This window comes from Lithobates pipiens, unplaced genomic scaffold, assembly GCF_037356315.1.
Source record: "Lithobates pipiens isolate NorthernLeopardFrog02 unplaced genomic scaffold, aLitPip1_a1.2 Scaffold_3, whole genome shotgun sequence".
NCBI lineage: Eukaryota > Metazoa > Chordata > Amphibia > Anura > Ranidae > Lithobates > Lithobates pipiens.
In genome coordinates, this window is record NW_027507790.1 from 114,188,530 (window position 1) to 114,210,627 (window position 22,098).

The following is a 22,098-nucleotide window of genomic DNA, read 5'->3' on the forward strand; positions in this document are numbered from 1 at the left end:
ATTGGCACAAGTTGAAATTCTCTCAAGATTTGTTTTCTCTATATCCCTATAGACCCAAGGGAGGTAATAGGAATACGCTGCTGTTGCGGTGAGAAAATCAGTGAGTTGTAGAAACTGAAGGCAAATACACATTCTAGAACTTAATGATGACATTCATTTTGTGCGTTTTCTGTAATAAAAAGTGTTGTTTTCTATTTTCATGGTATATATTGCTGGAATACATTTCTTTTATATGACACATGAACACATTTTTGTAAAACTTTATATAACCATTTGCTATTTTATTTTTTGATATTCAGCTCATGTCCACTACAAATATACAGTATATACTATTATTAGGTATTCATATATGTTATATATAATTATATAAGTATTCCAGTGATAGTTTTTTTTACATGTCTATTAAATCTGTTTACCATAGCTTTCTATTTGATTTTGGATATATTGTTTTTTGCACCACTAGTGCGAGGGGGCACTGCTGATATGCTGCCCCTGCCTTTGTCTTGTGTAGGGATGAGCTCAGGCGTGTTCGCATACTCCACGTGCAGAGCCCGCCAGGAAGTCGGCGCAGTGCTGCGCTAATCACAGGCAGGGAGACATTGCCCGATCTTTGCATCTGTGCATCGGGGCAATGTCTCACTGCCCGTGATTAGCACAGCGCAATACCGACTTCCTGGCGGGCACATGGAGTATGCGAACACTGCCGGAGCTCATCCTTAGTCTTGTGGCTGGGGCTCATGATTTTTTTTTGTTTGTCATGTACCCAGCCGGTTCTTGCCTTCCGTTGGCTGTAACACAGGACCAGAACTTGGGTCAGGCCGTGGAGGAGGAACTTCTGTCAACACCTTTTATTTTCCGTCTACAAGGGGTGGATACAGTAGGGTTGCCACAGAACCTGTGTAATTAATGTGTGTCCTGGATTAAAGGGATAATGTGGCAACCCTAGGATGCAGGCTCTCCGAGGACATCTCATGGTGAAGCATGTAAGAGATGTGTAAGAGATGTGCTTTTATGTGCCTTACAGCCACCATTGGAGTCCTGATGATCATTTCCTGAAGCAGCATTCTCTTCACTAATTCAGTCTCTAATCTATGTAATCTATGTATATTACAGCATAATGCAAGTGGCTGCTACACATACAACTTTTTTTTAAATCAGCATACGGCAAATTGTAATATATTTGTATACCAGCATTGCATTTTTCTGAATTGGCCTGCTAGAATGCATGAGACGCCAGTTTGGCTATATCTGCTACTGAAATCAATCTTCTAAAAATGAGTACCGGTATATCAGGTTGCTGAGATTTCTTATACATCTGTTGACACATGCACAGCTCATTGTACATGTAACAGAAGATTGTGAACAGGCAGGTACTTCGTTTTACTGCAGAAGAGACATGGCATGCTCTTGTGCAACAAAAACCTGCGTGCAATTTTTTAAAATGAGGTTTTATTTGAGCTTTAGGCTATTGGGACTGAGTATATCAGCTTACTGAGACTTGTAATACATCCACTGATTCATACCCTTGGTGCTGCATCAATCTATTGGAACTTTTCTTACATTTTCTTTACAGTTTAAGTTTACTTTAAAGGGATTATAAACACTATTTAAAAAAACAACCAAACATATCATAGTTACCTGACTGTGCAATTCCATTCGTAATTAACGAAAATTCTTATTTTTTCAGATTCTGAATCTCCCATCGACTACCAGTACCAGTCTCCCAATCCCATATTAAAAAAGGTCACTATCCCAACCCTCACTCAGCAGCAGAAGAAAACCTCTGATTGGTCAACAAAACACCAGTCACGTTTCCGTTGTAATGGAATTTGGATCCGAAATTCGTAATCAAAAATTTCCTATTTCGTACAAAATTTGGAAGCATAGTAATTTGTATTTCGGATCCTCCTGAATGTACGAATTTATAGAAATTCGTATGAATTTTCGATTTGTACAAAACTTTTTGCAACTTTATTAGCTATGTAACTTTATACAGTATATTATTGTTTCTTCCATTTACTAAACTTTCACAGCAACGATGCAAAACCCTCAGACACTTCAGAGCAGGATAAAAAATGAAATTCTAATTGTAAATGTGATTTTCATTTGAGAAACATCATACAGCATTGCACATATTGTAATGAAATCTGTTTAATAAATCTGTGATTCTATTCAAATTTTAAGGGCTTACAAATGAAATTAGTTGACTCAATAAGTCTGGTTTACTGAAAGAAATACACAGCTCATAGAGGGCACCCCTTCCCTCTGGGAATCATTAGATTGGTACACCTTCTCCCCAGGTGTTTCTATGATTTACTAAAAAATATGAGAATATTTACACTATAAAATATGTGAAGATTATTTTAAATTGTCCAATCACATGAAAAGAAAATCTGTGTTACGTATTTCATCTGAATAATATTGGGTAATTGAAATGAATATTCAAACACTTTGATGTGTGAACATTCTCCAAATCCTTTAGTAAATCAGCCTTATTGATAGCAAGAAAAAATGTTCAGACAAACAGTTTTTCTACCAAAGTTAGATTTCCAATCTAACTGTGTATGACCAGCTTTAGACAGTTTTCATTGGAGCAGGTGTAATTTATAATAATTTAAACGTTGGTTTCTTTTATTAAAATTTATTCTTGGGAAGCAAATTTTCTAAACATTTTTTGTCAGGTATATTGTATCAGTTTTAAATTAATTTTGGCAGCTCAAGTGCAGCACACATGGAGTACTTACACCCTTAAAGAAAAATAGATTCCTATGATTGCGTGTGTGCATGGGCGTGCAACCTCATAATGACTTTATGTCATGCAGTTTTAAAATGTGTGACTGTGAATAAAAAAAATCCACCAACTCCATAATTATCGTTTAGTTAGTTAATTACCTCCACATTTTGTGTGGAGCTAGATCTGTCCAGTACCTTTAGGCTATGCTAACGGGCTACGCTTTTTCAGTATGAGGGCCACATTACATAATTTGCAAATATTCACGGGGCAAAAAAAAAGCAAACAAATGTTTTTTTTAAATGAACAAATTAAATTTTAAATGAATGTGAGTGTCTTTTTTTGTAATTTGCATGATAAAAGAGAAGAAAAATCAATAAACGAATGTGAGGGTCTTTTTTTGTAATTTGCATGATAAAAGAGAAGAAAAATCAATAAACAAAGCAAATGCATCTCCAAAAAATCAGAGGACCATCACAGAGTCCTCCTTACATCAAGGTCCCCATCAGAGTCCTCCTTACATCAAGGTCCTCATCAGAGTCATGCTTATATCAAGGTCCCCATCAGAGTCCTCCTTACATCAAGGTCCTCATCCGAGTCCTCGTTACATCAAGGTCCTCATCAGAGTCCTCCTTACATCAAGGTCCTCATCAGAGTCCTCCTTACATCAAGGTCCCCATCAGAGTCATGCTTATATCAAGGTCCCCATCAGAGTCCTCCTTACATCAAGGTCCTCATCCGAGTCCTCGTTACATCAAGGTCCTCATCAGAGTCCTCCTTACATCAAGGTCCTCATCCGAGTCCTCGTTACATCAAGGTCCTCATCAGAGTCCTCCTTACATCAAGGTCCTCATCAGAGTCCCCCTTACATCAAGGTCCCCATCAGAGTCCTCCTTATATCAAGGTCCCCATCAGAGTCCATCTTACATCAAGGTCCCCATCAGAATCCTCCTTACATCAAGGTCCCCATCAGGGTCATCCTTACATCAAGGTCCTCATCACAGTCCTCCTTATATCAAGGTCCCCATCAGGGTCCTCCTTACATCAAGGTCCCCATCAGAGTTCTCCTTATATCAAGGTCCCCAACAGAGTCCTCCTTGCATCAAGGTCTCCATCTTACATCAAGGTCCTCATCAGATTCCCCTCTTATATCAGAGGGCTAGATAAAAACTTGCAGCGTGCCATATTTGGCCTTCAGAACATAGTTTGTACACCCCTGGGCTTGATCAACCTTTATCTACAAAGAAAACTAACTAGTATATACCAGCATAGCTACTGTATGTTCTTTGTAATTTGTCTTACCTAATAATCTAGTTGTAGTTTTGCTGTCAAATATTTACATGTAAACATGCATTTACTTTGACTATATTATAACTAATTTAAACTTTCTCTGTATGTATAACTTATCAGCTCCAATGACATGCAATAAATGGACTTTGATGAGTAGTTTATGATAACTTGGCTGCTATGGTGTATTGTAGTATTACATGTGTTCTTTTCCACTTTGCCATTGATTTAATATTTTAAATGTAGGAACATGGTTGCTTTAATTGTTTTATAGGAGAAGGTGTCAGTCTCCTTGCAGCCTTTCTCATATAACTCAGGTTACTATATAGTACAACATCCCCACCTAGTGGACATTTCAGAAGTTACTGGAAAACACTGACTCGTTGCGAGTTTACTTCATTCTGTAGATTGTAAGTGCCTCATAAAGTTCTATTTGTCTCATGGGTATTTGGTTAATTAAATTACAAGATGCTGCTGGGGCAGATTGAGGTTTTAATATTGAGAGAAACACTGATAGCCTTGTCTCCAAATGTGAAAGAAAATCTGTAGTCTTCAATTATTCAAGGTGAAAAACATGCCAACAACTGCCAGCAGAACAATGCAGGAAGTGCTGAGAAGACTTATCGCTTAGATAAAACTGCCCGTACCATATGGATCGCTCCTTCTTTTATTGTCATAAGGGATTTTTCATTGGCCGAATTTCTGGATTCTATTTACCATTTTCTTACATTGACAGCTCCATTCACAACACACTGGAACTGTTAGAGAACAGCTAAAAGAAAATAAATGACAAAGGCAAGTACAAAAAAATACATGTTGATCTGCAAAAAAAAAGAAAATTAATGTCCTAATCCCTTTTGTGGCTAACACACAATATTTTTGTGGACTGAGTGGTGTCAGACCTCCCGGAGTCCCGGTGTCTTTTGGTTAGCTACTTATCCAGTCTCACTCTCAGATCTATACAACATAAAGGCTAATTATTCTGGAGTCCATGATGAAACGGACTCTTTGGGATTACACAGGTAGTGTTCAGTGGACACAGAATGGCTCTAAGGCTGCATTCATACTTCAGTGTTTTGAATCGTGAGCAGATTTGCTGCCAAACTGTCCTTGATTTGAAATCGCCGACGTGTGAATGACAAATCGCGGGACTTGCACTTGAGATGCCATTCATTTGAATGACACCTCAAATTGTGGGGTGGGTCTGCCACTATTCTCACGTGATAAATCATGCTGCAATCACGGCAACCCATGCCGTGGAAAGCATGTCACTCAAAAAAAGTTCAGGAGCTACTTTTGGGTGGCATGCTTCTCGTAATGCGTATTGCAGCGAGATTTATCACGCGTTGATCGCGCCAGGACCGCAACGCGCTTCGAGGTGTCGTTCAATAGAATCTCAAATGCGAATCCCGCAATTTGTCATTCACACATCGGCACTTTCAAATCGCGGGCAAATTCACCGCAAATCTGCCCGTAATTCAAAACGCTGAAGTGTGAATGCAGCCTAAATTATAAAAAAAATCAACCATGTGTAGCAAGGTCCTGGGGCCCCAGAGGCCTATGGGTGACCTCCAGAGTCAGGGAGAGCAGACATCCTTCTTTGTAGAGTGGGTTACCAGGCATGGTGGGTGAGATTAAAAAATAAATAGTAATCTTTATTAAAAACAATTCCACCAAAATATTATAAAAAAAAATAAAAAATAAAAATAAATATCTCTACCACATAAGTATAAAATATGATAACGTTATCAAGACACAGATGGCCACAACAAACAAACATTCATTCATTCAACCCTCTTTCAAATCGTATGCCAGCTGGTAAGGAAGTGAACCCCAGGAGGAATTTTCCTCATGTATATGGAAGAAAAAAGCTAATTAATAATCACCTGGCAAGTCAATGGGCATTACATTACAAACTTGAGCTGGTGACACTAGTACTGTGTATAGAGAACAGTCCTAGATGGAACGGGAATAGCCACAGAGAGGGCTTGAAATTAAATTCTGAAACAGGGAGAAAATATGATTTTCAGAACTCAGAGGGCAACAAAAACTTCACACACATTCTAACCCTTTTGGATTTATGTACAGCTTAATTCACATCTGGTAAATATGCACTTTAGCCCCGGTAGATTTTACCCCCTTCCTGACCAGAGCACTTTTTACAATTTGGCACTGCGTTGCTTTAACTGACAATTGCGTGGTCATGCAATTTTCTGCACTATAAACAAAACAAGACCAACAATTTTGAAAAAAAAAAATTTGTGCTATAATAAATATCCCCCCAATTTTTTTTTTTTAAACAAAATTCTTCAAATATCAAAAACGTAGTGTAGCGCTGAACAAAATTATGAATGACCTAATTAGTGCATCATCATACAATAATTAACCCAAAACACCTTAAGTGTGAAGATTCATGTAAAAAATTATATATAGAAATGAAATTACAATTCCAAAAAATGTAAATAGAAAAAGTCTCTATGTAAGATGTTGATCCAATCCAAACGTGAAATACGGGTCACCATCCACCTTCTCAAGATGAAGCTAGCATGCAGACACCCTGTGATATTCCCGTCACCTTTAGAAATAAAGGCTTACCAGATAGTATGGATCCAAACGAATATATATTCGAAGGATCATGCAAGCTTGTACACTTAGAAGGCGAGATTATAGATGTAAAATGTCCAGGGAAGTAACAAGTCAGACTCCACATAAAGATGTCCTCAACTAGTTGTTAAATCCTCATCGGTACACTCCAGCACAAAATGTTGAACTCATACAAAGGAAAATAAGGAGCCACAATAGTGTAAATCCATTTAAAAGAAAAAATTTAATAAAAAAGTAATGAACTCACATGTAACCAAAAGAAATCAAGCGCTTATTCCATAAAAACAGTGCTACAGCAGTAGTCCCGACGCGTTTCGTCCTCTACAGACGTCATCTGGGGTAGCACTACACTGTAGCATCCTCACTTTTATAGCAAACAATCAATTTGGGCAAAAATTCCATCTGCCTGTGTCACCGCGTGTCATTTCCGGTTTAAGATGGCGCCCGGCGTGCGTTCCACGCCTCATTATAATGCTGCAGCAAGAATTGACAAGCAAATCATGCCATAACATATATAAAATGAACCAATAACTAAAACATAAATTGGCCCAAACATTAAAAATATACCAAACGTAGAAATAAAATTTATTCCCCTTTATCATACCGTTAATAGTATTTCCGGTTCATGACTGAACAACTAGGGGGCGTGGATATGGTTCAAATCGTTATCTTACCCGGCCCCTCATGCCGACAGAGCCACCCCCACTACAGGAAAGTACTCACCTAGTGGGCGTAACGTATATAAGGAACAATGATGCTTCCGTCTCGCGACGCTGGAACGCACCGCGTACCGGAAGCAACAGCATTACAGATGCGTCCGACGTCAGAGGCGGCGTGAGAGGAAATACGTCACCTCCAATCAAACAGCATCAAACACCGGAAGTGACGTAGACAAAAATACGTCACCTCCGGCCAGAATGTGTCCGACACCAGGAAGTGATGTAAAGAGAGTACAACATCTCCGGTGTCCAATAGGACGCTTGCAAACACCTTCCGGACCATACATCACAAAAGGGCTGTGCAATTAACGTACACCCATACTCCTCAATGAAAAAACATCATATCAGTATGTATGGAGTGGGAGCAGTTGCGTATAGGCAACAAGAAATATACTCAAAAAGTATGTACAAAATACACATCAGCACCGACACAACGCATGCCCAAACATACATTGTGACAAATACTGATAGCATCTAAGGCAGATAATGCTATGACTCGGGGTGTTTCCAGATTAGAAACCTACTGGATATATACTATTCGATCTCACTCGCCATTTGGCTTAAATATAGAATGGGATATTAATGCCTTCATTAATAATGGTTAATATGTATATTGGCAACATTTTATTTTAGTGTTTTATTTTAGTGTTTTATTTTAATTTGTTTGTTTTAATATTTTTGATCTTCATGTAAGTGGTAGGTGTCTCTATCATTGTTATTTATGGTTTATTACTATTATTAGTCTTGGGACAGAATTCTATCTGCCTTAGATGCTATCAGTATTTGTCACAATGTATGTTTGGGCATGCGTTGTGTCGGTGCTGATGTGTATTTTGTACATACTTTTTGAGTATATTTCTTGTTGCCTATACGCAACTGCTCCCACTCCATACATACTGATATGATGTTTTTTCATTGAGGAGTATGGGTGTACGTTAATTGCACAGCCCTTTTGTGATGTATGGTCCGGAAGGTGTTTGCAAGCGTCCTATTGGACACCGGAGATGTTGTACTCTCTTTACATCACTTCCTGGTGTCGGACACATTCTGGCCAGAGGTGACGTATTTTTGTCTACGTCACTTCCGGTGTTTGATGCTGTTTGATTGGAGGTGACGTATTTCCTCTCACGCCGCCTCTGACGTCGGACGCATCTGTAATGCTGTTGCTTCCGGTACGCGGTGCGTTCCAGCGTCGCGAGACGGAAGCATCATTGTTCCTTATATACGTTACGCCCACTAGGTGAGTACTTTCCTGTAGTGGGGGTGGCTCTGTCGGCATGAGGGGCCGGGTAAGATAACGATTTGAACCATATCCACGCCCCCTAGTTGTTCAGTCATGAACCGGAAATACTATTAACGGTATGATAAAGGGGAATAAATTTTATTTCTACGTTTGGTATATTTTTAATGTTTGGGCCAATTTATGTTTTAGTTATTGGTTCATTTTATATATGTTATGGCATGATTTGCTTGTCAATTCTTGCTGCAGCATTATAATGAGGCGTGGAACGGGCGCCATCTTAAACCGGAAATGACACGCGGTGACACAGGCAGATGGAATTTTTGCCCAAATTGATTGTTTGCTATAAAAGTGAGGATGCTACAGTGTAGTGCTACCCCAGATGACGTCTGTAGAGGACGAAACGCGTCGGGACTACTGCTGTAGCACTGTTTTTATGGAATAAGCGCTTGATTTCTTTTGGTTACATGTGAGTTCATTACTTTTTTATTAAATTTTTTCTTTTAAATGGATTTACACTATTGTGGCTCCTTATTTTCCTTTGTATGAGTTCAACATTTTGTGCTGGAGTGTACCGATGAGGATTTAACAACTAGTTGAGGACATCTTTATGTGGAGTCTGACTTGTTACTTCCCTGGACATTTTACATCTATAATCTCGCCTTCTAAGTGTACAAGCTTGCATGATCCTTCGAATATATATTCGTTTGGATCCATACTATCTGGTAAGCCTTTATTTCTAAAGGTGACGGGAATATCACAGGGTGTCTGCATGCTAGCTTCATCTTGAGAAGGTGGATGGTGACCCGTATTTCACGTTTGGATTGGATCAACATCTTACATAGAGACTTTTTCTATTTACATTTTTTGGAATTGTAATTTCATTTCTATATATAATTTTTTACATGAATCTTCACACTTAAGGTGTTTTGGGTTAATTATTGTATGATGATGCACTAATTAGGTCATTCATAATTTTGTTCAGCGCTACACTACGTTTTTGATATTTGTTAATTATTCACTGTTTTATCCTTGTGATTGTGTTAGCAGCTTTTTTTTTTTTTTTTTTTTTTTTTTTTTTTTGTTTTTTGGATAGCGCAGTGTCACAGGGAACGTCTTTTTGTCTAAACAAAATTCTTCATCAGTTTAGGCCAATATATATTCTTCTACATATTTTTGTTTAGAAAATAAATAAATCACAATAAGCATATATAGATTGGTTTGACAAAAGTTATACAAACTATGGGAAAGATTTATGGCATTTTTATTTTTTTTTATTTTTTTTACTAGTAATGGCTGCGATCTGCGATTTTTAGCGGTACTGTAACATTGCGATGAGCAGATCAGACACTTTTGACACATTTTTTGGGACTATTGACATTTATACAGCACTCAGTGCTATAAAAATGCACTGATTACTGTGTAAATGTCACTGGTAGTGAAGGGGTTAACACTAGTGGTGCGATGAAGGGGTTAAATGTGTGTTCCCTCAGTGTGTTCTAACTGTGGGGGGATAGGACTGAGTAGGAGAGGAGACATATCGCTGTTCCTACTTAGTAGGAACAAACAACATGTGTGCTTTCCTCTGCCAGCACAGAGATTTGTGTGTTTATGGATGTACCCATACAGGATTTCTCCCAGGAGAGCCATTGTGCCGCAATATATCTCCTTATTTTCTTTCACCCTTTCCCCTTTGGTGTAATGCATGATTTTGATGCGATTTTTCACTTTTTATTTTTTTATTTTCTCTTTATGTGATTTGGTCTATTTCATAAACTTTCATGCAATTCCCCTTTTCCCTATTAATCCATACCAGACCCCTATCCGAGCACGCAGCCCGGCCGGTCAGGAAAGGGGGTGGGGACGAGCGAGCGCCCCCCCCCCCCCCCCTGAGCCGTACCAGGCCGAAAAGAAAAGACCGGGCCACCGCTAGTAAAAGAGCTGGAAGAAGAAGCGGTGGCCCGGCAAGAAGAACCGAAGAGGGGGACAAGACCCCCGAAGTCGGAAGAAGAGGGCGGCGGCGGTGAAGAAGAATGCCGGGCTCCTCCGCTAGCAAAAGAGCTAGCAGAAGATAGTGGAGGAGTCCGGCGAGAAGACCCCCGAAGACGGAAGACCCCCGGAGCTGTGCAATAAACTATTTTAACCCTTGTGTGTGTGTTTTTTTGTACATTTTTTTCACAGATGAATGGCCAGGGTTGTCGGGAAGAGGCCCTTGTCCTCATCGACATGGGGATAAGGTGCTTTCCCCTTCCCCAAGGCACCCCCATGTTGAGGGCACGCGGCCTGGTATGGCTCAGGAGGGGGGGGGCGCTCGCTCGTCCCCACCCCCTTTCCTGACCGGCCGGGCTGCGTGCTGCGTGCTCGGATAGGGGTCTGGTATGGATTTTGGGGGGGACCCCACGCTGTTTTTTTTGGCGAAGGGGATTCCCCTTAAAATCCCTGCCGGACCTAGAAGGCATGCAGGCTTCATGAGTGAGACAACATTATCGCCTCGCTCTGGCTGCTATAGGAAAATAACATTTTCCTATTGCAGCCAGCGCAACGGTATCGCGCTGGTTAGAGAAGCCTGACGCTGGGAACCAGCGTGATACTGTCCCGCTTGAAACACAATATCGGCGGCACCTACTGTATATCAATCACCATTTATAATTTTAATTTACTTTTTACAGCCCTAATTTGTTTTTTGCGGTCACACATGCTCACTCATATATCACAGCCTGATGCATGACCGTCCTTTGGAGGGTTGCCTGTTGGGCTGTCTGTCGCCTAACATACCATCTCAGCTCCCAGAAAAAAATGTTCCCCATGTGGGGATACTCATGACCATCAGTAATGTATCAAATGCACATGGATACCCTGCAAGTATTATATAGGGTGTTTTACCCCCATTTCTTTTTATAATTTTCACACTTGTGATTATATTAGACCAACTAGAAGTGCACAATATATCATTACAGAGATATCTTGCACGTGTACATGGGGGTGTTGTACGGGGGAGGATGGTGGGCCCCTGCTATATGTTGCATGCCTCATCAGCCCTTGGTGTTCCTCAGGCTGTCTGTGTAATGGCGACTGTTTTGCGCCAGTGGGCTTCACCTGCATGACGCTTCCCCACTGCCTTAGGCAGTGGGTTGGCATCGTGCAGCTTTTGCCCTGGAGGTATATGTTCCCCCATGGCTCTTCCCACACACTTTGAGGTTGGTTTTTAATTTTTTCCATTTTATGTTCATTTTTCTACCTGTCTATTTCTGTGCTTGGCTGCCTCTCAGCGGCTTTGTGGTTGCTTGGAGACGGTTGGGGACGCCTTTTTTCTTTGTCTAATCTGCTGTGACGGTGGACTTCTCTGACCTTGGGGCGTTGCGATTGGACTATTCGCTCCCTCCTAGGTCATTATGTGATGACGTCATCGCGTCGATATACGCGATGACACTGCACATACAAGCCACCATACTTTGCTGACATAAATTTTACAAGAACACTGCGCATGCTCCAGCAGCTTTTAAAGTTCGCAGCTGGCGCATGGCTCAGTGCAAATCTTTCCTCCCAAGAGCAACAACACTCCAGCCATATGTGCCCATATGTTGATATGTTTGCTTAAGCAAGTAAAAAGTTTAGATGTGGGGGTTTCTTCTCCCCCCTCCTCCTTATTTTTGTTGTATTTAATTTTTGACCTGTGTCTCTTGCATATTCAAAAGGCATTTTGAAAGAGAGGAGATGTCTTTTGGTTTACTCATACTCTGAAAAGGACAAGATGCCTTTGCTTCACTCCCCTTTCTTTGCCTCTTTTCCCTTTGTTTCATTCATAAGGGATTCTTTAACTTATAACTAATTATAATAACAACAGCAATGTTCTATTGACTTAATATTCTTTTTCGGCATTTAAATAGAAGCTTTATAATATACCCAGAAGTGAGTTTTATTATACCTAAATATTTACAATATTATCATTTTGAATGTATACTCACATACATATACCTGTATACATATATTTTTCTCCCATATCAACTCAATTACTTCATTATCCCTTAGGGCTTTCTTGTGTTTGCGCTGTGGTGGTCATCCTTTGGGGACCTTTGTGAGGGCTGTTCTGAGCTCAGACGGGGTTTATTAGACATGTGCGATTAGTTTTGTACGAATCAAAAATTCATATGAATTTCCTTAACCACTTGCTTACTGGGCACTTAAACCCCCCTCAGTCCCAGACCAATTTTCAGCTTTCAGTGCTCTCACATTTTGAATGACAATTACTCAGTCATGCAACACTGTAACCAAATGATTTTTTTGTCCTTTTCTTCATACCAATAGAGCTTTCTTTTGGTGGTATTTGATCACCTCTCGGTTTTTTATTTTCTGCGCTATAAATGAAAAAATACCGAAAATTTTGAAAAAAAATGAATTTTTCTTCGTTTCTGTGACAAAATTTAGCAAATTAGTAATTTTTCTTCATAAATTTTGGCCACAATTTATACTACTACACATCTTTGGTAAAAATAACCCACATTTTTGCATATTATATGATCTGTGTGAAATTTATAGAGTCTCCAAACTATGGTGCAAATCATAAAGATTTGCAAAAAAAGATCACATCTGATGTACTAAGGCCTATCTCCATTCTTGAGACCCTAACAAGCCAGGAAAGTACAAATGCCCCCCAAATGACCCCTTTTTGGAAAGTAGACATTCCAATGTATTTAGTAAGAGGCATGGTTAGTTATTTTAAGTTGTCATTTTTTCCCACAATTCTTTGCAAAATTACGATTTTTTTTTTCCACAAAATTTTCATTGTAATAGCTTATTTCTCCCACACGGAATGTGCATACCACAAATAACACCCCAAAATACATTCTCCTACTCCTCCTGAGTATAACGATACCACATGTGTGAGACTTTCGCACAGCCTGACCACATACAGAGGCCTAATTTTGAAGTAGCACCTTCAGGCATTCTAGGAGCATAAATTACACATTTCATTTCTCAACCACCTATTACAGTTTTGAAGGCCCTGGAACACCAGGGCAATGGAAACGTCCAGAAAATGACCCCATTTTGGAAAGCTAACACCCCAACGTATAATCTATGAGGCATAATGAGTCTTTTCAATGGTTCATTTTTTTCCAGAAGTTTTCGGAAAATGTGGAAAAAAATGAAAACGCATTTTTTTTTACACAAAGTTGTCCGTTTATAAGATATTTCCAACGCATAGCATTTACATAGCAAAAATAACACCCCAAAATACGTTCTACTACTCCTCCTGAGTATAACGATACCACATGTGTGAGACTTTTACACAGCCTGACCACATACAGAGGCCTAATTTTGAAGTAGCACCTTCAGGCATTCTAGGAGCATAAATTACACATTTCATTTCTCAACCACCTATTACAGTTTTGAAGGCCCTGGAACACCAGGGCAAAGGAAACGTCCAGAAAATGACCCCATTTTGGAAAGCTAACACCCCAACGTATAATCTATGAGGCATAATGAGTCTTTTCAATGGTTCATTTTTTTCCAGAAGTTTTTGGAAAATGTGGAAAAAAATGAAAAGGCATTTTTTTTTTTACACAAAGTTGTCCGTTTATAAGATATTTCCAACGCATAGCATTTACATAGCAAAAATAACAGCCCAAAATACATTCTACTACTCCTCCTGAGTATGGCAATACCACATGTGTGAGACGTTTACACAGCCTGACCACATACAGAGGCGCAACATGCAAGAAACACCGTCAGCGTTCCAGGGACACATAGCCTGCACATACCAAGAATTACACCCCCAAATACATTATGCTGAGCAAAGGGTAAAGAAAAGATTACCTGTGGTTTTAGAAGCGCAGTTGTCCACAGGAGGATATCACTGGTCCAGGCAGCAGGCAGGGACTTGGTCAGCAACAGCGAACACAGTTTTTTAGGCAGCAGGCAGGGATACTGTCCATATTACAGTCCAGGGTCAGTGCAGAGATGTCAGCAGTGCCAAAAATATTGGTCCTGGTAGTAGGCAGGTCCTTGTGGTGTGGTCAGTGCGGCATGATGGCAGTAAGTCCTACAGGCAGCAGACAGAAGTAGAGCCTTGTTCAGGACAGAATGGGGATAGGGGTAGAGGCTTCTCCCTCCCAAATCTCTTTGAAGCCTCCGAGTCTCCAGACCCTAATCTAGGAATAAGAAAACAAAGAAAATTGTTTTCTTCTTCCAGAAAAACTATACTGGAGCCCCTCACATATGTGAGACCCCGTGTTGAATCCCACTAGTCCAGTTGCAGAATACAAGATCAGTCCAAGAGGCAGGCAAATATCGTGGTCAAACAGTCCAGGTTCAGTTCCAGATCAGGCAGAGGTATGTACAGAATCGTTAGGCAGAAGCATGGTCGAATAACAGTCCAGGGTCAGTTCCAGATCAGGCAGCGGTATGTACAGAATCGGCAGGCATAAGAGTGGTCAAATAACAAGCCAGGGTCAGTTACAGAGCAGGCAGTGGCATAAGGGGTGTGAAGGTGTATGAAGGCAGGAACTGAGGATTATGTTTACCATACTTCACTAAAAATGTATTGAAGTATGGTAACGCCGAAAACAGTCGCCTATACAGAGGCCTGGTTGGGAAGGACATTGTGCACAATAATAAGATGTGTCTCTTCTGACTCCTGCTCTAGTACACACCTTACATCTTTTTTGGCATCTTTTGCCTGTTGGTTTGGGGGGGATTTTATCGGGAAAGTGGCGCTCGGAGAGTCGACTAACAACGTCTGATCTGATATTTTCTGGTGGGCCGTTTGGGAAAATAAGGGCAGTGAAAACTTCCTCCTGGTAGCCAAAGAAACGTTTGGGGTTTTGGGTGGCGTTGCGGTAAATGACATATGAATTATAAATGGCCAATTGAAAAAAATAAATTGCTACTTTTTTGTACCAATGGTATGTCCGTCTTGTGACCAGATATGGTTCCATCATTTGGTCGTTGAAGTCGATTCCTCCCATGAACAAATTATATTCGGAAATGCATTTGGGCTTCTTTACGGGGCCATTCCTTCTGGGGATTTCCACGAAGGTATCGTTGTGGATAGAAGATAACATGTATACATCCCTTCTGTCCCTCCACTTCACTGCCAGAACCTCCTTGTTTCTTAGACTTGCGGTTTCTCCTTTCCGCAGCTTCTTGTTCACCAGACTTTGAGGAAAGCCCTTCCGATTCTTTTTTACAGTGCCACATGCTGGCGTCTTCTTCCGGTGAAGGTTGTGGAACAGGGGCAGAGATGTGTAGAAGTTATCTACATAGAGGTGGTAGCCTTTATCCAGTAGGGGGTATATGAGGTCCCAAACAATTTTTCCGCTGGATCCCAAGTAGTCCGGACAATTAGGGGGCTGTAGATGGGTGTCCTTCCCTTCGTACACCTTGAATGAATATGTGTACCCTGTGGCTCGGTCACATAATTTGTAGACCTTCACCCCATAGCGGGCCCTTTTGCTGGGCATAAATTGCTTCATTCTAAGCCTGCCACTAAATTTAATAAGGGACTCATCCACACATATGTGTTGGTCCGGGGTAAACAATTTGGGGAATATTTCTGAAAAATAATTTAGTATTGGTCGAATTTTGTAAAGGCGGTCATAATTTGGATCATTTCGTGGAAGGCACTGGGAATTGTCACTAAAATGTAAGAACCTCAGGATCATCTGATACCTGGTTCTGGGCATTACCGCGGAGAAGAGCGGTGAGTGGTGGAGGGGGTGGGTTGACCAGTAGGTACGTAATTGTTTTTTTTTGTTGAGTTCCATATTAAATGTGAGGCCTAAAAAAAGCTTGAACTCCTCCACCGTTAGGTCTCTCCATTCGTAGGGACGGGCATAATAGGAGGTCGGATTTTGAAAAATAAATTGTTGTGCATACAGGTTGCACTGGGCCACAATTGACGCCAACATGTCCTCCGTAAAAATTAAATGAAAAAAATCTATAGGGCTAAAATTCTCCGTGTCCACCTGGACTCCTGGCTGGGCGGTGAAAGGGGGAACATTGGCCTCTCCTGAATTAGGAGGAAGCCACAAGGGGTTCTGAAGGGCATAGGGAAGGCCAGCATGGCTCCTAACCCTTTGGGGCTGAGATGACACCCCACTGGTACTTGGCCTTTCTTGCTGGGGCACTGCGGTGCTGGTGGACGGCATTGCGGTGCTGGTGGACGGCACTGCGGTGCTGGTGGACGGCACTGCGGTGCTGGAGGACGGCACTTCGGTGCTGGTAGACGGCACTGCCTCACTAGAACGCCTTCGCTTGATGGGCCGGATATCTTCCTCCTCGGATTCAGTCAGTGTTTCACTGCTGAGGACTGGCTCATAATTTACGTCGGCTTCAGAATCCGAATCCGAAAAGGAATCTGAAGAGGAGAGCTCCCCGTTGCTCTCGTCGGCCGTGGAAATAATTTGGTACGCCTCCTCAGCGGAAAAGACACGTTTAGCCATGGTAGCACTGATGGGCACTGATGAGGTGGCACAGATAGGCGCTTTTGAGGTGGCACAGATGGGCGCTTTTGAGGTGGCACAAATGGGCACTGATGGGTCGGCACAGATGTGCACTGATTTATTGCACAGATGTGCAGATTTATTGCACGGATGTGCACTGATGAGGCGGCAGATGGGCACTGCTGAGGCGGCAGATGGGCACTGCTGAGGCGGCAGATGGGCACTGCTGAGGCGGCACAGATGGGCACTGCTGAGGCGGCACAGATGGGCACTGCTGAGGCGGCAGATGGGCACTGATGGGTCGGCACAGATGTGCACTGATTTATTGCACGGATGTGCACTGATGAGGCGGCAGATGGGCACTGCTGAGGCGGCAGATGGGCACTGCTGAGGCGGCAGATGGGCACTGCTGAGTCGGCACAGATGGGCACTGCTGAGTTGGCAGATGGGCACTGATGGGTCGGCACAGATGTGCACTGATTTATTGCACGGATGTGCACTGATAAGGCAGCAGATGGGCACAGATGGGCACTGCTGAGGCGGCACAGATGGGCACTGCTGAGGCACAGATGGGCACCGATTGGTACAGATGGGCACCGATTGGCACTGGCGGGCACTGGCAGGCACTGGCGGTGCACAGATGGGCACTGGCGGGCACTGGCGGGCACTAGTGGTGCACAGATGGAGCACTGGCGGTGCACAGGTGGGCACAGGTGGCCACAGGTGGGCACAGGTGGGGTAGATTTGGACACAGGTGGGGTAGATCTGGGCACAGGTGGGGTAGATCTGGGCACTGGCAGGGTAGATCTGGGCACTGGCAGGGTTTATATTGGCATTGACACGTTTACACTACTAGAGAACACTCACTTGCTCTATCTGTCTCCTCACACGCTATCGCTGTGTGAGGAGACACATTCGGCAATGGGTGATGATCTCATTTGTTTACATTTGAGATCATCACCCATTGGGGGCGGCGATCGCGCTGTAAACGGCCGCTGTGATAGGCCGTTTACAGCGATCTGTGATTGGCTGTGTCCAGGGGACACGGCCAACACAGATTTTCCCCGATGCGCGCTCCCGGGAGCGCGCGGGGAGCTCTTAAAGGGGACGACGTCAATAGACGTAGTCCCGGAAATTGAGATCCGCGCTGTAGCCGTCATTTGACTATAGCGCGGATCTCAAGTGGTTAAATTCGTACATTCGTGAGGATCCAAAATACAAATTTTCATGCATACGAATTTTGTACGAAATTTTGTTTACAAATTTAAGATAATTTTATCATAACAAACTTTCGTTATTCTTACGAAAAGTTAACAAACCTAAAAGTTAAAAACCCAGGAAGTCAGCACAGTACAGGGATGGTGGGAGCCCCTCATAATTGATAAATTTATCATAACAAACTGTCGTTATTGTTACGAAAAGTTTACGAACCTAACGAAAATTCATATTTCGTACGAATCTGAATTGAATTTCGGACACAAATTACGAATTAATTTTAATACGGAACGAAACAAAACAAATTTTTTGACGGCGCACAGGTCTAGGGTTTATCAACTCGATGGACAAACAGCAGAATTATGGATTTCTTTTTCTAAATAAAATTGTCTCCACAATTCAATATTGGTATGTATGCTGGACAATATTCATATACTACAATGTTGTGGCTGCCTTGAAAGACATTCTGATAAAACTATTCTTACTTTCTTTCAGAATATATCTATACCTTCTTCTAAAAATGCCTCTGAGGAAGGGATATTTTCCTGAAACAGGTCAGGCTATTGGAGGAAATCTATGTTCATTCTTGAATTTGGAAATAATGTATTATGCGACAATAATACGTCACCTCAGATGACGATGACTGGCCTGGCCACGAGCATGCGCTGCAACTCACCGCATTCTTGCAATTTCCAAAAATCTTTTTCTACAGGGTGACATAGCTGGGTTCTGCAACCAAGTGTGTGCTGGAGGAAGAAGAGGAGCTGTATATAGAGACTGTATATAGGAAGAGTTGACCCTGAAGTTTGTCTGGAAGTCAAGTGGGCATCCCATAATCTCCAATCCCTATCCAAGTTATTGTTGTTATTGTTGTTGTTCAATCATTTAGTCCTGTCCAACTCTTTGTGAACTCATGGACCATAGTGTGCCAGGTTTTTTTTGTCCTCCACTGCTTCCTGGAGCTTGCTTAACTTCATTTTCATTGTTCCTATAATGCTATCTATCCATCTTGTTTTCTTTCATTCTTTCTCCTTCCATGTTTCCCAGCATCAGGGTCTTTTCCAATGAGTCCTTTCTTTACATTAGGTGGCCAACATATTGAAGTTTCAGCTTCAGGATCTGTCCTTCCATTGAATATTCAAGGTTGATCTCCATCAGGATTGACTGGTTTGATCTTCTTGTATCCCAAGGGAATTTCAAGAGCCTTCTCCAGCATCATAGTTCAAAAGGATCAATTCTTCAGCGTTCAGCCTTCCTGATGGTCCAACTTTCACAGCCATAGGTTACTACTGGGAATACCATAGCTTTGACTATATGGCACTTTGTCGGTAGGGTGATGTCTCTGCTTTTTATAATGTTGTCTAGGTTTGCCATTGCTTTCCACCCAAGAAGCAAGTGTCTCTTAATTTGATGCCTGCAGTCACTGTCTGTTGTGATCTTGGAGCCTAGAAAGATCACATTTGTCACTGTTTCCTGTTTCTTCTCCTTCTATTTGCCAAGGCGTGATGGGACCAGTTGCCATGATCTCAGTTTTCTTAATGTTCAATTTCAGGCCAGCTTTTGTACTCTCCACTTTCACCTTCATTAAGAGACTGTTTAGTTCTTCAATTTCTGCCTTTAGTGTGGTATTGTCTGCATATTTTAGGTTGTTGATTTTTCTCCCTGCGATCATAATTCCAATCCAAGTGCCCGGGCAACTACGGGGACTGCCGCCAGCAAGGCCTACTCTGTGAAAAGGATCTGCAGCTATACATTCGCTGCATCACTTTCAAGACAGGAGCCTGAGCAAAGAGCTGAACTAGCTAAGAAATTTCATGCAAAATAGATTACAGGATCATTATGTGGCGGATGTTTAGTGTTACTTTAAACATGTGTTCCTGTTTTTACTTTTTTTAAACAGTTGCTTTATATAATACAAATTTAATACATGACTATGGCTGGGTCCACACTATTGCAAATTGGATGCAGGTTTCCCGGGATCCAATTCGCATGTCAGGAGATTACAACCGGCTCTCTATGAAGCTGGTTCACACATCTCCAAAGCAGCTCTGGTGCAAATTGAACAGGAGTCCTGTGCGTCTTCTGGTCGGTTTCAGATACGAATTCAGCAAAAACTTGGGCTGAAATCGGACCTGAAATGGTGAATCCATAGGACAACACTGCCCTCCACAAATTTGGCCTTTATGGAAGAGTGGCAAGAAGAAAGCCATTGTTGAAAGAAATCCATAAGAAGTCCTGTTTGCAGTTTGCGTGAAACCATGTGGGGGACACAGCAAACGTAGAAGAAGATGCTCTGGTCAGATGAGACCAAAATTGAAATTTTTGGCCTAAAAGCAATTCCTATGTGTGACGGAAAACTATCACTGCACATCACTCTGAACACACCATCCGAACTGTGAAACATGGTGATGGCCGCATCATGTTTTGGGGGTGCTTTTCTTCAGCAGGGACAGGGAAGCTGGTCAGAGTTGACGTAAAGATGGATGGAACCAAATACAGGGCAATCTTAAAAAATCTGTTAGAATTTGCAAAAGACTTGAGACTGGGGCAGAGGTTCACCTTCCAGCTGGACAATGACCCTAAACATACAGCCAGACCTACAATGCAATGGTTTAGATCAAAGCATATTCATGTGTTAGAATGGCCCAGTCAAAGCCCAGAAATAAATCCAATTGAGAATCTGTGGCAAGACTTGAAAATTGCTGTTCACAGACAATCTCCATCCAATCTGACAGAGCTTGAGCTATTTTGCAAAGAAGAATGGGAAAAAATTTCACTCTCTAGAGGTGCAAAGCTGGTAGAGACATCCCCAAAAAGACTTACAGCTGAAATTGCAGCAAAAGGTGGTTCTTGAAAGTATTGATTTAGGGGGGCTGTATACGAATGCACTCCACACTTTTCACATATTTATTTGTAAAATATTTGAAAAACCATTTATCATTTTCCTTCCACTTCACAGTTATGTGCCACTTTGTGTTGGTCTATCACATAAAATGTCAATGTTTTGATTTTCAGATGCAGATCTTCATTACTCAGTGTGCCTAAAGCCGGCCATAGATGGTGCTATTTTATTTCCTGCAACAACGGAATCCCTCCCACAAATATTGTGTTCTCCCGGGTGAAACTGTTGTCAGCAAGAGAGAAAGTGACTTACAAATGAGTAAAAAAATTCTGGAGCACAGAGGGTGTATGCCCAAATTAGAAAAAGTCTCTAAACAAATACTAAAAAGAGACAAGCTCAGTCTTAAGTCCATGAATCATAGATATACATCATTAATACCAGCAGCCTTCTTGAGAGTGTGTCCATGATATACTATAGATAAAAAAGAAGGGAGGGGGAGGCACCATGTAGATGCAGTATTAAAGTACAGGTTTTATTGCCACGGGATTAAAAACACTTACTAAATATAAGTAATAGAAGTGCTCATCATGAAGTACTCAGCCCAAATTATCCCCGCCGTCCTGTAGGCTCTGCCAGTTGGATCCGAGTACCTGGAAGAGGATGGAAAGAGGCATGGATGCCCTGTGATTCCAGCAAGTCTCACTGTGACCAATAGTTCCAGCCTAGACTCTTGTTCCTTTCAGTGACATAATTTCCACCTGTGCCTGTCCTTATATAAAAATGACAGTTTACCAGTATGTCTCAGCAGCCAGCATCTTGCAGAACACATCAAGGTTTGTGTTTCATAAGCAGCTAAATGGCTGCTTGCTGGCCAGCCCTGCTGTTGGCAATTAAATTCAAGTTTACTATTGCTGTAATTATGGCTTTGAAAAACATACACTTTTGAACTTCCAGAGTAATTGTACTGCAAATAGCAAGGGCCTTACTTCATTCTTTTCTTTCTTATTTAATAAGCAAAT